This window comes from Aegilops tauschii, chromosome 5 (genome assembly GCF_002575655.3).
Source record: "Aegilops tauschii subsp. strangulata cultivar AL8/78 chromosome 5, Aet v6.0, whole genome shotgun sequence".
Lineage (NCBI taxonomy): Eukaryota > Viridiplantae > Streptophyta > Magnoliopsida > Poales > Poaceae > Aegilops > Aegilops tauschii.
In genome coordinates, this window is record NC_053039.3 from 126,765,603 (window position 1) to 126,781,292 (window position 15,690).

The window sequence follows — 15,690 nt, forward strand, 5'->3', positions numbered from 1 at the left end:
TGAGGCCAGTCAGGTGGCCTTCAACGCCGGAGCTGCTCTGCAGACCAATGTCCAGGTTAGTTGATTTCTGATTGATCATATTTCTCATCCGATCACCCACTGGGGTGTGACTGTTTTGAAGTTGCACGAGTCAATTTGAGTCATCTTGAATTGAATCTTTGAACTAGTGGGGGCACTCTTAGTGCACCCACTGGGTGTAGTCCCCGAGACCATAGTTGACTGCGAGCAGTCGACCGTGGTCTGAGAATCTGAATTTTGTCACTCGGTCTGGACTGGCCAGGTCGAATGACACCAGAACCAGTGGGGGCACGCTAAGTGCACCCACTGGGTGTACTCCCCGAGACCGTGGTTGACTGCGGGCAGTCGGCTATGGTATGAGAACTGCTTTTTTTTACTCTCGCGCTGGGCAGACCATGTCGAGTGTTTATTCAAACCAGTGGGGGTACGCTAAGTGCACCCACTGGGTGTAGTCCCCGAGATTGCCGTTGAATGTTTGATTCGGCGGTAGTCTTAGAGTAGCTATCACTGTGATGTCTTTTTATCTCGGTCAACTGATATGGCTTACACTGCAGAAATCTTGTGATCTTGGGGCTCAACTTTCCACAATGAACAAGCAGCAAATTAGCCTCAACCTTGATCTGGAATTGGCCAAGAAGAATCTCAAGACTGCTCGTGATGAAGTAGCTTCCATGGGAGGTAACCAATCGTCAACTGTCTTTCTCACTGCTGGCACTTTTCCTTTCCATTTTTTGAACCGAGTGACTCCACTCGAGCAGATGTATGTAGTGAAAACCGTCAACTCAAAGCCCGTATGAAGAATGTTATTTCTTTAGAGAAAATGAAGCAGGCTTCCGAGAAGAAGGATCTGGATCTTGCTGCTGCACAGAAGGAAGCGGGAGAGAAGACGGCGCTTGCTGACAAGAAGCTTGCTTCCGTCGGCAAGTTAGAAGAGGAGAACTCCAAACTGAAGACTACTGTCTCTGACGCCAATCGGGAGGTCGAGCGACTGAAGAAAGACAAGGACAAGCTGACTGACGAGCTCGGGAGCCTCAAGGCCAAGAAGGGCGAGTTGGAGTCTTATCTGGGCCAGCTTGCTGCAAAGCTGGTTCTAAAACTTGAAGGTACTGATGATTGACTGACTTATTACGGTCGACTGTCAAGCTTGATTATATTGTCGACTCACCATTTACTCAACTGTGTAGGGCTTTGCCAAGACTTTGAAGCGGAAACTAGGCGGGTCGAGACGGGTTTCGATCCCATAAATTGTCCAGTCAAGGATGATGTTGCGATGAATGTGCTGCGGTTGGAATCTCGCATGGACAGCGCGGTTGCTTATCTTGCCCGCCTAAAGGCAACAATGACTCGGGTTGATACTGAACTCCGGCCTCAGGCGGAACTGTCTCAAGACCTCGAGTCTCTGATGGCTCGACTGAATCAAATACCTGACCGAGTGCAAGAGTGGAAGAAGTCATCTGCTCGATGTGGCGCTGATGTCGCGTTGTCCTTGGTCCGAGTGCACTGCAAAGACGTCAAAGAAGACAAGCTGGCGGAGCTCAAGGTTGCTAACACAAAGAGGCACACCTTCCAATCCTTCATGGACACTTTCCTTGACGCCGCCACTCGCATTGCAGATAGCATAGACCTTGACAGTTTCTGCGACCCAGCCAGTCCTTCTCCTGACGCGTGACCGAGAAACATTATGCTCCACCTTTATTTGCCTCGGAATGCCGAGTGATTGTGTAATCGTTAAACTTCTTCGGGCTTGATGCTCGAATACTTTTGATCCGTCGTCCGGAACTTTAGGATTTATCTGAACTTGGTTTATCTCTGAATATGCTTGTGTTTGCCTTCGAGTGGAATTCACTTTTCAATTGGAATAATATTTGTACTTGAGATGCAGCTATTGTACTTATGGTGCAGCTCCGAGGAGAAGGTTGCAGTCGACCTACACCTCGCCGTCCTTGCGGATAGGGAGGGAGCACACGTTGTACTTGTGGTGCAGCTCCGAAGGAGAAGGTTGCAGGTTGCACTTGTGGCGCAGCTCCGAAGGAGAAGGTTTCAGTCGACCTGCACCTCGTCGTCCTTGCGGATAGGGATGGAGCGCACGTTGTACTTGTGGCGCAGCTCCGAAGGAGAAGGTTTCAGTCGACCTGTACCTCGTCGTCCTTGCGGATAGGGATGGAGCGCATGTTGTACTTGTGGCGCAGCTCCGAAGGAGAAGGTTTTAGTCGACCTGCACCTCGTCGTCCTTGCGGATTGGGATGGAGCGTATGTTGTACTTGTGACGCAGCTCCGAAGGAGAAGGTTTCAGTCGACCTGCACCTCGTCGTCCTTGCGGATAGGGATGGGTTTCAAACTTGGGCGAGTACTGGACTACAGCTAAGCCCCCGAGTGGGAGGGTTGCTCACCACTCGGTAGGATTTTTCAAACTTAGGCGAGTACTGGACTGTAGCTAAGCCCCTGAGTGGGAGGGTTGCTCACCACTCGGTAGGATTTTTCAAACTTAGGCGAGTACTGGACTGCAGCTAAGCCCCTGAGTGGGAGGGTTGCTCACCACTCGGTAGGATTTTTCAAACTTAGGTGAGTACTGGACTGCAGCTAAGCCCCTGAGTGGGAGGGTTGCTCACCACTCGGTAGGATTTTTCAAACTTAGGCGAGTACTGGACTGCAGGTAAGCCCCCGAGTGGGAGGGTTGCTCACCACTCGGTAGGATTTTTCAAACTTAGGCGAGTACTGGATTGCAGCTAAGCCCCCGAGTTAAAGGCTTGCTCATCACTCGGTAGGATTTTTCAAACTTAGGCGAGTACTGGACTGCAGCTAAGCCCCCGAGTGAGAGGGTTGCTCACCACTCAATAGGATTTTTCAAACTTAGGCGAAACGGATTCGCGGCTAAGCCCCCGAGTGAGAGGCTTGCTCACCACTCGGTAGGATTTTTCAAACTTTAGGCGAAACGGATTCGCGGCAAAGTCACCCACTGGGGGATTTCAGACGCAAACAAAAGCAACAACAACCATTTAGGAGGACTGTAAAGCTCTTGTCTTTGATAAACAAACTACAAAGGTATTTCTTATTACATCTCATCCGAATGAGTACTTAGGTATAAAAGGGGCGGAGCAGCTCCGCGTTCCAAGCCCGTGGCTCGTCTTTCTAATGCTCGACATTGTAAAGATGGTATGCTCCATTGTGGAGAACTCTGGTGACATTGAAGGGACCTTCCCAAGCAGGGGCGAGCTTGTGTGGTTTCTGCTGATCCACTCGAAGAACCAAGTCTCCCTCTTGAAAGGCTCGGCCCCTCACGTTTCTGGCATGGAATCGACGCAAGTCTTGCTGATAAATGGTCGACCGGATTAAGGCCATCTCTCTTTCCTCCTCTAGGAGTTCGATTGCATCCTGCCGGGCCTGTTCTGCTTCATCTTCAGAGAAGAGCTCGACTCGGGGTGCATTGTGAAGCAAGTCACTCGGTAGAACAGCTTCAACTCCATGGACCAAGAAGAATGGAGTTCGGCCAGTCGACCGATTGGGAGTTGTCCTCAATCCCCAAAGAACTGATGGAAGTTCATCGACCCAGGCGCCTGCTGCGTGCTTGAGATCACGCATCAGTTGGGGTTTCAGTCCTTTAAGAATCAAGCCATTTGGTCTTTCTGCTTGTCCATTCGACTGGGGGTGGGCGACTGAAGCATAGTCGACTCGTGTGCCTTGGGAAGCACAGAAGGCTCTGAACTCATCAGAATCGAAGTTCGACCCATTGTCAGTGATGAAGCTGTGCGGAACTCCATATCTGAATGTCAATTCTCTGATGAAGCTGACGGCAGTACTAGCTTCAAGATTCTTGATAGGCTTGGCTTCAATCCATTTGGTAAACTTGTCAACTGCTACAAGCAAATGAGTGAAGCCGCTGCTACCAGTCCTCAGGGGTCCAACCATATCCAATCCCCAAACAGCAGAGGGCCAGATGAGTGGAATAGTCTTCAGGGCTAACGCAGGCTTGCGGGACATATTGGAGTAAAACTGGCAGCCTTCACATTTGTCGACTATATCTTTCGCCATTTCATTTGCTCGTGGCCAATAAAATTCAGCTCGGTATGCTTTGGCCACAATGGTCCGAGAGGACGCATGGTGACCACAGGTCCCCGAGTGGATGTCGTTGAGGATCACTCGACCTTCTTCTGGTGTTATGCATTTCTGGCTGACTCCGGTTACGCTTTCCCTGAACAGTTGTCCTCTTATCACAGTAAAGGCTTTGGATCGACGGACGATCTGTCGAGCCTCTTCTTCATCCTCTGGGAGTTCCTTCCTAAGGATATACGCAATGTATGGCACTGTCCAGCTGGGAGTGATGACCAAAACCTCCATGATCAGGTCGACCACGGCTGGGACTTCGACTTCAGTTGGATCTGTGGCACTCTTAGGCTGCGGGGGCTCTTCAGTGAAAGGATCTTCTTGAACTGAAGGTGTATGAATGTGTTCCAAAAACACGTTGCTGGGAATGGCTTCCCTTTTGGAACCTATCTTTGCCAAATCATCGGCTGCTTGATTTTTCAGTCGGGGTATATGATGGAGCTCTAACCCCTCAAACTTATTTTCCAACTTCCTCACCACATTGCAGTAACCAGTCATAGCTGGGCTTCTGACGTCCCACTCCTTCATCACTTGATTGACTACCAAATCTGAGTCGCCATAGACCATGAGGCGACGGACGCCGAGTGAGATGGCCATACGTAACCCATATAAGAGTGCTTCATATTCCGCTTCGTTATTGGAGGAATCAAAGTGAATCTGGAGAACATATCTGAGCTTGTCTCCTCGGGGGGATACCAGTACCACCCCAGCACCGGAACCACTCAGCATCTTGGAACCATCAAAGAACATGGTCCAGTGCTCCAAGTGGACTTGAGTCGGCAGTTGCTGTTCGATCCACTCGGCGTGGAAATCTGCTATTGCTTGGGACTTGATAGATTTCTTTGCCTCAAACTTAATATCCAAGGGAAGGAGTTCAATCGCCCACTTTCCACTCGACCAGTTGCATCTCTATTGTTCAGAATCTCTGATAATGGAGCATCGCTGACGACTGTAATGGAGTGGTCAGAGAAATAATGTGCAACCTTCTTCGTGGTCATAAATCCCATAAACAAGCTTCTGATAATGCGGATATCTTTGCTTTGATGGAGTCAAAACTTCAGAAACATAATATACTGGGCGCTGAACTTTACAGGCTTTTCCTTCTTCTTCCCGCTCGACCGTAAGTACTGTACTGACGACTTGTCCAGTGGCTGCAATGTAAAGCAGTAAAGGCTCTTTGCTAATTGGGGCAGCAAGCACCGGCTGGGTGGAAAGCAGGGCTTTGAGCTCTGCAAATGCTGCATCAGCTTCAGGAGTCCACTCGAACTTATCAAACTTCTTCATCAGTCGGTAAAGAGGCAATGCCTTTTCACCGAGGTGAGAAATGAATCGACTTAAGGCGGCCAGACAACCTGTAAGCTTCTGGACATCGTGCACACGCACAGGGCATTTCATTCGGAGAATGGCACCAACTTTCTCTGGGTTAGCGTCGATCCCCCGTTCGGAAACGAGGAAGCTGAGTAATTTTCCGCCCGGAACTCCGAATGTGCACTTTGATGGATTAAGCTTGATATCATACCTTCTGAGGTTGGCAAAAGTTTCAGCAAGGTCAGCCAACAGGTCGGAACCTTTACGTGACTTGACCACAATGTCATCCATGTATGCTTCCACATTCCGACTGATTTGAGTGAGTAAACACTTCTGAATCATCCTCATGAATGTGGCTCCGGCATTCTTCAGGCCGAATGGCATGGTGACATAACAGAAGCACCCAAATGGAGTGATGAAAGCTGTTTTATCTCATCGGGTCCATATAGTCGGATCTGATGATACCCGGAATAGGCATCCAAAAAGGACAAGTGCTCACACCCTGCAGTCGAGTCGACTATTTGATCGATGCGGGGGAGAGGAAAGTGATCTTTTGGGCAGGCCCGATTGATATGCTTGAAGTCAATGCACATGCGAAGTGAGTCGTCCTTCTTGGGGACCATGACAACATTGGCTAGCCACTCGGAGTGGTAAATCTCTCGGATAAACTCAGCTACTAGGAGCCGAGCCACTTCTTCACCGATTGCTTTTCTCTTCTGTACGGCGGACCGTCGAAGATGTTCTTTGACTGGTTTCACTTTTGGGTCGACTCGCAAACGGTGCTTAGCCAGCCCCCTGGGAACACCCGGCATGTCAGAAGGTTTCCATGCAAAGATGTCCCAGTTCTCACGGAGGAACTGGATGAGTGCTTCTTCCTATTTGGAGTCAAGTGTTGTCGAAATGTGAGTCGGAGCAGCATTGGGATCGGTCGGGTGAATATGAATCGGCTTCGTTTCACCACATGACTGAAATGCTGAATCCGTGGCAGGCTTCTTAGCTCGCAACAAATCATTCGGATCTGCATTCTTTTGATATTCCTGCAATTCCACTACTGCCATTTGCGCATCGGCGATCTTTGAGCCCTTCTGGAAGCACTCTTCTGCCTTCTTCCGATTGCCAGTGATAGTGATCACTCCTTTAGGACCAGGCATCTTCAATTTGAGGTACACGTAGCATGGTCGAGCCATAAAACGTGCATAAGCCGACCTGCCCAGAATAGCATGATAAGCACTCTGGAAATCGACGACTTCAAACGTCAACTTTTCTTTGCGGTAATTCTTGGAATCACCGAAAACCACATCGAGGGCGATCTGGCCGAGTGACTCAGCCGTCTTGCCAGGAATAACCCCATGGAAACTCATATTGCTTCCACTGAGTCTGGACATCGGAATGCCCATTCCTTTCAAGGTCTCCGCATACAGTATATTCAGGCCACTGCCACCATCCATCAGAACCTTAGTCAACCGAGTGCCTTCGACGACTGGGTCGACCACCAACGCTTGCTCCCAGGGGTGACTATGTGTGTCAGGTGATCAGACTGGTCGAATGTAATGGCAGTCTGAGACCACTTCAAATAACTGGGCGTCGCTGGAGCGACCATGTTCACTTCTCTGTTGATGACTTTCAGTCGACTCTTGCTCTCAACATCAGCAAAAATCATCAGAGTGGAATTGACGTGGGGGTAACCATCATCGTCCTCTTCCTTATCCTCAACTTTGTCCGATTCTTTTTCCTTTTCTTTGGGTTGTTTCTCTCGGAACTGCTGGATGAGGAGCCGACATTGTCGAGTGGTATGTTTCGGGTAAATGAGATTACCCTCCTCATCTTTTTTGGTGTGAATGTGGCATGGTAAATCCAACACATCATTTCCATCTTGATCTTTTACTTTCTTGGGGTTCCATGGCCCTTTGGGCTTCCCCTTGAACTTTCCTTGAGTCATGGCTAAGGCTTCTCCGGAAGCAGCTGGCTCGGCTTTGTGCTTCTGCTTCCGACTGGAGTTCCCTCCCCCGGTTTCGTGGGCGACTATTTTGTGCTTGCCACTCCGGAGCCGATCCTCCTCTTCACCATTAGCATACTTGGTGGCAATTTCCATCATTCGACTTAGAGACATATCTCCGGTCCGACCAAACTTCAGATTCAATTCTTGATACTTGACGCCTTCCTTGAAGGCACAAACTGCTTGGTGATCAGACACATTCTCCACCGTGTGGTGCAACGTGATCCATCTCTGGATATAATCTCTCAAAGTTTCATTTGACTTCTGCACACAAGACTGTAGCTCTGTTAGCCCTGCTGGCCATTTGCATGTACCTTCAAATGTTTTGACAAACACTCGGGCAAGCTCTTCCCAGCTATAAACACTGCCAGGTGCTAACTGATTCAACCACGCTCTGGCCGAGCCCTCTAACATCAGAGGAAGGTGCTTCATGGCCACTTCATCATTGCCACCACCAATCTGCATAGCCACTCGGTAGTCCTCAAGCCAAGTGTCAGGCTTGGACTCACTAGTGAACTTGCTGACTCCAGTCGCCAACCTGAAGTTGGGAGGAATCACTGCTGCTCTGATGGCTCTGCTGAAACACTCGGGACCTGAAACATGCACCCTGCTGCCGGTCGGGTAATCTCTATTGTGGCCATCTCTATGTGCCCTGTTCCTATCAACCAGACCTTGAACGAGAATGGATCTCGCGTCAAAGCCCGTCTCCCGGGGGTCGACTGGAATCCTTCGCCCACCATTGTGAGGGCGTCTGTCATCGTGTTGCCGAGGCGCGTATGACCCACTCCTTGGGGGAGGCGTGGGTACTCGACGACGATCATACTGCTCACGGTTTCTGTACTGATCCTGTCGATCTCCACGTCCCTCACGCCTTGGAGGTGATCTTGGGCTGTGAGCCGACTGAACTGTGTCTGCCATTATAGATCTACTATGAATCCTATTCCGAGACTGTGACACTGCTGTGTTCTGCTCCCCCGCCGCCCAGAGCAAAGCCCGGATCTGCATCAAACCCCTACCAGCCTCCGACCGGGAAGGCTGAATCGACTCTGCTATTCGGGCAGCAGCTGTGAGATTCTGGATCAGAGTTCGATATACCTGGGTTGGAGGCGGAAAAAGTTTCCGTCGACTGGACTCAGGGACTCGCTGCCGAGCACGCTCGTCGAGTGTGTGCTGGAGGTCCTCCAGTCGAGTGCGCTCCGCCAAGTTGGCTAGGCGCACCTCCTCCAAGGCCCGGGCCTCAGGGGTTTCTCCAATGATAGGAGTGTGAAGTGCATCCATGTTACGGCGGTGAAGCTCTTCCCTCTGCTGCGAAGAGAGGGGCTCGGGGCAGTACTCCTCGTGGACACGCGATGGATCGCCTCCGCCATCGCCACCGTCGTCACGGGGGAATCCAGGAGGACTACGCGGTCCGTTGACCATCAGGACTTCCGCCGCGGGGTCACTGCTGTCGCACTCGGATGCAGTCTCAACGGAGCTAGTCAACAGGTCGAACAGGCCGTAGAGAGTTTCGTCGGGCTCGATTGCCGCGACTTTGGGGGTGGCTGACTGGCGAGCCACCGCGTGCCTCACCCACCGCTGGAGCCTCGACCAACCGGAACGCTTGTGCCGGCGGGCAGCAGGGAGTGAAGACGCCACAGGAGCCGACCGATACTGGGTCGACGGTTGCCACAATAGGACGCCGCGGACGCACGCGCAAAAGTGCGTTGCCCCGCGGACGGGGAGCGCCTCGACGTCGAGTGGAGCTTCTTGGAGCCAAGCAGAGTCATCGGCGACGAACACGAGCGCGCCGAGACGGATCTCGCGGCCCTCGGCCAATCCTCCGCCTGAAACCATGCTGATGGGGATCAGAAAAATTGCAACTTCTCCAACAAGTCGCTAAGACACCTGCCCCACGGTGGGCGCCAACTGTCGTGGTTCTAAGTCTGACAGTAGAATGGGGGGTAGGGATGTAGAGGCAAGATCCTAGCTATGGAGAAGTTGTACGCACGAGTTTTACGAGTTCAGGCCCTTCTCAGAGGAAGTAACAACCCTACGTCTCGGAGCCCGGAGGTGATCGACTGGATTATATGCGTGTGTGTTACAGGGGGTGAAAACCCTTGTCCCAGAGGAGGGGGTGGCTTATATAGAGTGCGCCAGGACCCCAGCTCCCCTCCGTTACACAGGGTTCAATTTTCATAAAGAAGGAGCGTTACAGGTAACGTCCGTAGTAAAGTGCTATAAATGACTATTAAGTCTAAGGGTAAATGCCCGACCGTTGCTGCGCGGAGTGGCTTTTGGTCTTCTGCACGTCGAGTGGTTTAGTGGTCGAGTGACCTAAATAAGGGGGGGGGCTCCGAGTGAATGGTTGGTCGAGTGGATTGCACTCGACACCTTTGTTGGTTCCCCTCTATTTACTCTTGAACCTCTTTGCTTCTAGGACAAGGACCTTAGCCAGGTTTCGATCATGTGAAACTTGCAGGTTATGGGCCCATCATGTGGGTTAAAGGGGCGGTGACATCTTGGACGGTCATGATAGCAAGGCATGTCAGAGGGTAGCCTGTTATTTATATGTCAGCAACAACGTCGGTACCAAGGGCGAGGGACGAAGAGAACCATTTTCCTGCTCGTTGAACAAGGCGGACCAATAGGCAAAGTTCTCATCCATCGGTGGTTACCGGAATGTCATCAACAATAGTAACAGGGTCTTACTGATAGAGTGGTACAACAAGGAGCTTACCTAAGCAGTAAATTATCACTGCTCAGATAAGTAGATTGCAAGAAATGTTTAAACAAACAATGGAAAGCAAAAAAGCGATTATCCGATTAAACAGAACAATGGAAAGGAAAATGTGCTTCAAGGGTATTTCCTTCCCAAGGACAAGCAGAGCATGATATCCATGATAGGATATAAAGTAGAAAACCCTTTTAGGTAAGGGGAGAGAAATTTCATGACATTACCCATACAACGGTCTTTGGATAGTTGATAAGGAAAATTTAGCATTGTGCTTCAAATGTTTTTATTGAAGATCGGAGTACCAAAGACATGCTTCGAGGTAGCATTGACATGGTCATTGGGTAAAGATCAGACTTGGGATACACAAAGGATCCATCAGGAACAACTTATAGAATAAGTCTTACAATTTCCTCATGGAAGAATGGCTAACCTTGCTAAAAAGGAAACTATAACAATAGGTCCTCCGGCCAAGTGTGTTACGCATGACATCACCTTACCGGGTCATATACAGGCCAATGTTATAACTCTTGGAAATATGTCCCAACCACCATATCTGACCGAGATTCAGATCTGATTAGTGCCAGGATAGCTCAGACTCGGGATGCCTGATAAGAAAAGGTGCAACACAAATTGACGAGATGATATTGTAAGGTTCTCGGGAATGATCTATGGAAGCGAGTTACGAAACAAGAGTTCATCATTAAACCAAGGAGAGGATCAGGGGGTGGCTGATGAACTAAACGACAATTCATCGAGATTTCCAAAAGATGGATTTCCATAATCATGTGAACAAAGAGATAACATTTGTCAGATCAAATGATATAATGAGGTATGCTCGAGGAAAACATACAGAGTTAAACATTGGTTGAAAGACGCACCCGAAATATGGGCTTAGGTAGCATGATCAATGTTAGAACGGTGATTCGATAATCAATGGTCTAAGAATGAAATATCGACCATTAACATCAAAGCAATATGGTTGCTAGAAGTTTTGAAGTCGCACAGCATAGTTCAATTATCGGTTTTTCCCGTTAGAAACAACGCAGGGACCAAGGAATGAATGGATATGGCAAGAAGTATAACCTGTATCAAGAATTCTTAAGGGGTAGTGAAATTCTCACAACATTCTTGACATAAAAGATGGTAATACTCCAAGGTAAAGGAGAACAAATGCTGGATAGCATGGATCTCAAGGTATACACAAAACACAAACAAGTTTGTGTTGAACGGAAGGCAATAAAATGGTTGATGATAACACAAATCATTGAGGGGCAAGGATGGTATTTCTCATCATGAATTCAATTGATATCCTGGAAGAGCTCAGAATGCTGATGATGATCACGACACATTTGTCGAGAGATTTCATGAAGATGTAATCGATCGGCGATGACATCAAGTTAAAAGGAATGATGAAGCGAAAGGTTATAGGAACCATGGGTACGACACAAACTCGAAATCAAATTTGCTGTTCAAAGAGAAATGATATGACGAGGAAGATCGACGTAAGATTAGCTCACCGTCGAAATTTGTGCTCCGGGAAGAAGGACCAGGTAGCTCAGTTAAAATTAGCACGATCATGAAGTAACCGATCAGGCTAGGAGTGATGTGATGGAGTATTAAACGTCTCAACAACAAAGTACTAGGAGTATTGAATCACAGTGTTGATTCGATTCACTAACCAGTGTTCTCGGTTGACGACAACCCAGAACCCGTGGAGTGACTATGACAGGGAAAGCTACTACTTCATCAGAAATTCATAACATGTAGCGCAATGGGGTGATATCCTCGAGATACCAGGGGGTAATACTCGAAGGTAGATCAAAATAGAGGTTGGGCAGGCGTAGTTATCTGAGAAGGCAAGTATTTCACTCGTCCGAGAAATGGGATCAAAGAAAGACAATATGGTCGAAACCACGATTGCAAAAGACCAAATCCCAAATATAATATGAACTTATACCAAGGGAATAATTAATTTAAGAGAAGCTTCCATGATAAGATCTACATCATGTCCATGGGCATGAACAGAAAGTTCAAGGTCGACTCCCACTTCTTCAATGCATAACCTTCCATTCACTTCTCGTGTTTCGAAAATGACATTAGTTGCTGAAAGTTTTACCTGTGCAATACCAGGTAAGTATGACCCGTGAAATCTTTCGGGTTCACACATATTAAGGAAGGCATAGGTTCAACCCATCGGGGCATCGTAGAAACATTTACCACAAACTTCAGGCGTAAATAATACAACCTCGAAAGTAGAGCCTTCTCATTTGAGCTCAGATGCTTATATATCCTAGGATAGGCTCACAAGGTTATTGAATATGAAGGACGCTGTTGGATGAAATCCAACAAAGGATCTGGCGTTCCACAAGGGATCTGATGTGAGCATCGGTACTCAACCAGAAGGAGAAAGAATGCAAGGAGATCAGATTATACAAACAACTGACTAATTCGAAGCTCAAATGCAAAGGAATTATGATTTCCAAATCAAGGGATCAGAAGGAAACGCTCTGATTAAGAATGGAAAGTTGAATAGACTTAGGGGTACAATCGATGGCAATCTGATGGGTCGAGATCCAGCTCATGTTTAAAATGATGTCTGAGCCGGAAGGATGAATTCTAGGATCTGATTGAGGATTGCGAGCATTCGCAACATATTTAATCAACAGACTCAACATGATAATGCCAAAGGATGCCAATAAGATTGCCAGACTTATGGGATTAATCATAATGCAAGCAAGCAAGAATTTTAAGAATAATAGGCAGTCCATGATTTTCGGAAGATCGAATGGTACTTCGAAGACTTTTGTGAAATATTTGAATCAATTGGGGATGAGCGAATACCCGATAAGTGTGAGAAATTATCCGAAGGGGTATTCATGTGGTAAAGAACTGCAAGGCAGTGAGCTCAAAGGATTCTCGGGACAACAGAGAGTATTTCGGGACATCTTGTAATAACAAGATCAATGGGGAATGATTGTATGAATGGCAAGTGTATGCAGTTTTCATAGGGGTTGACGGTGGAAGGAAATCGCAAATGCGATGGCACAAGGACTCGAGAGAACATCGTAGAGTAACTTTGGAATCTTCTAGTGCAGCAGGCGATCATTTGAAGTGAGGGGCTCTCCGGGAGAAAGTACTTTTGAGAACCTAAAGTTAGTTTTGTTTTTAGAAAAATCATTTAACCCGAATAGAAGAGAGCTCAGAGTCGCAGAGTAAAGATCGAGGAGTAAAAGATCCTATTACCACTGTCGGCGTTCTCGGAACGGGGGTCCCCAGACTTGCCTGCCTGCGGCCCACGGCGTGGCTAAGCCAGCAGGCCGTACGACCCATCTTTGTCAACAAGGCATCCAAGACCCTCGCGAGGGGCCAAGCCTCGCAAGGGGGACGATGCAAGATCTCATCAGGAGCGGCCTAGTCAGGCAGGCTCACGAGGAGCGGAGATATCAAGGCAGGGCAAACCTCACGAGGCTCTCGTGACGTGAGCCATGACAATCGATACCAGGCGGGCGCCAGCGCTCGCAGTGTCCTTGTTTCCTCTTTGGTGCTAAGGAGGCTAGCGCAGGCGAAGAGTACCGAGGCATCAGACAAAGGTTGCTATATTGGTGCAACGAGACCAAGACCAGGAGGACGGCAAGATGGAGGTCATCGTGGAGCCCAAGACGACGTCACCACCAGAGCTTTTCGCAGGCGAAGACCACTTTTGTTAGGATAGCTTGTACTAGCTATCCCCCTTCAAATTTGCCCGCTTTTGTTGGCTCCCTTCCCGCTCAACATTTGGGAAGAGGACCAGGGCCTATATAAGTAGAGCTAGCTGCCACAGTAGGGGCATCGAGCAGTTCATCCAGCTCTCACCCACAAAGTCACCAAGCACAAGAACACCTCAACCTCAGAAGGTTGTTCCTTCCCTTGTACTGTTCTTCATCAGCCCAAGAGGCAATCCACCACCACACACTGGAGTAGGGTATTACAGCACGACGGTGGCCCAAACTAGTATAAATCTTGTGTCTCTCTGTGTTGCGAGTTGGCCGAGTTCGTCCGCGAGATCCAAGCGAGCTAGGGCGTAGATCGGTCGGAGGGAAAGACTTCGCGCGCACCCCAGTGTTCGAACCTTAAGGGTTTGCTGGAACCCCACATCTGACATTTGGCGCGCCAGGTAGGGGCGCGCCGTAGCTTCCCTTCCATCAGTTCGTCGCTCCGTCGCTCCATCGTCTCCATGGCGGACGCTCGCCGTGCTCGAGCTGAGCGCTAGGCTGCCCTCGACGCCCGCATTGCTCACACGGCTCCCGTCGGCGGGCCACCTCGTCGTTCTCCGACTCCCGCTGCCAACGCTGCCACCAGCCCAGCGGGGAACAAGCAGCAGGCGTCCTCGCTGCATCCATCGGTGCGGCAGGACGGCCGCACCGCCACTCCATCGCGGAGCCCGGCCGACTCTTCGTCTCACACACACCGGGCTCCCATGGAGGCACGGGCCGCGCTCCTCGCCGCAAACGAACTCCTACGCTACCGCCCGGTCGACGACCTCTACGAGTAATGGCTCAACCGCATCGCCGAGCTCGTCCACGCCGCAGGGGGCTCTCCGGCGCCGTCCCTCTCTCTACCTCACCCTCAGCCAGCCACGGGAGATGAAGCTCATGGCGCGCCTCCGCCACCTCTGCCCCAAGACGGTGCCTTGGCACCAAGGCGCGTGGCCCCGCGGCGCGATCCGCCACGCCCGGTGCCCGTGCGCGAAGAAAGAAGCTGCCAAGAAATCCCTCGGCCGCGAGAAGCTGCACCAGCGCTCCCCGCGCCACCTCGTCAAGACCGCGCACTGCCAGCGGCGGCGCCGCGCGGACCTCATCAAGACCAAGCTCCACCTCCGAAGCGGGCCCCAGCAACCACGGCCGGCTGCCGCGCCTTCACCCCCGAGCTACATAGCGTCGCCTGGCCAGGCAAGTTCAAGCCGGATCTGCCTCCTCGCTATGACGGCACCGCCGACCCCGCGGAGTTCCTGCAGCTCTATGAGCTGAGCATCGAAGCGGCCAACGGCGATGAGAAAGTCATGGCTAACTGGTTTCCCATGGCTCTCAAGGATGGAGCCCGCTCCTGGCTCCTGAACCTGCAGCACGGCTCAATCTCCTCCTGGGACGAGATGCGCGACCGCTTCATCGCCAACTTCCAGGGCACTCGTGACCGCCCGCCGGCCGCGGGTGACCTGCGCCGCATCAAGCAACAACCGGGAGAGACCCTCCAGAAGTACATCCAGCGCTTCAACAACACTCGCCTCAAGATCCCCAAGGTCATGGATGAGGCCATCATCTCCGCGTTCTCAGACGGCGTCCGCGACGTCAAGATGAAGGAAGAGCTCGCTATCCATGAGGAATTGTGCACATCTCAGGAGCTTTTCAACCTGGCGACCAAGTGCGCAATAGCCGAGGAGGGGCGCCTCTCCCTCCTCGAGCTGCCAGCCACGGGAGCGGAGGAAAAGAAAGCCAAGGCCAAGGACGTGAAGCGCAAGGAAGCGGCAGTGCTAGAAGCGGAGCCCGACACCAAGCGAGGCAGAGATCAGCCCGAGTCG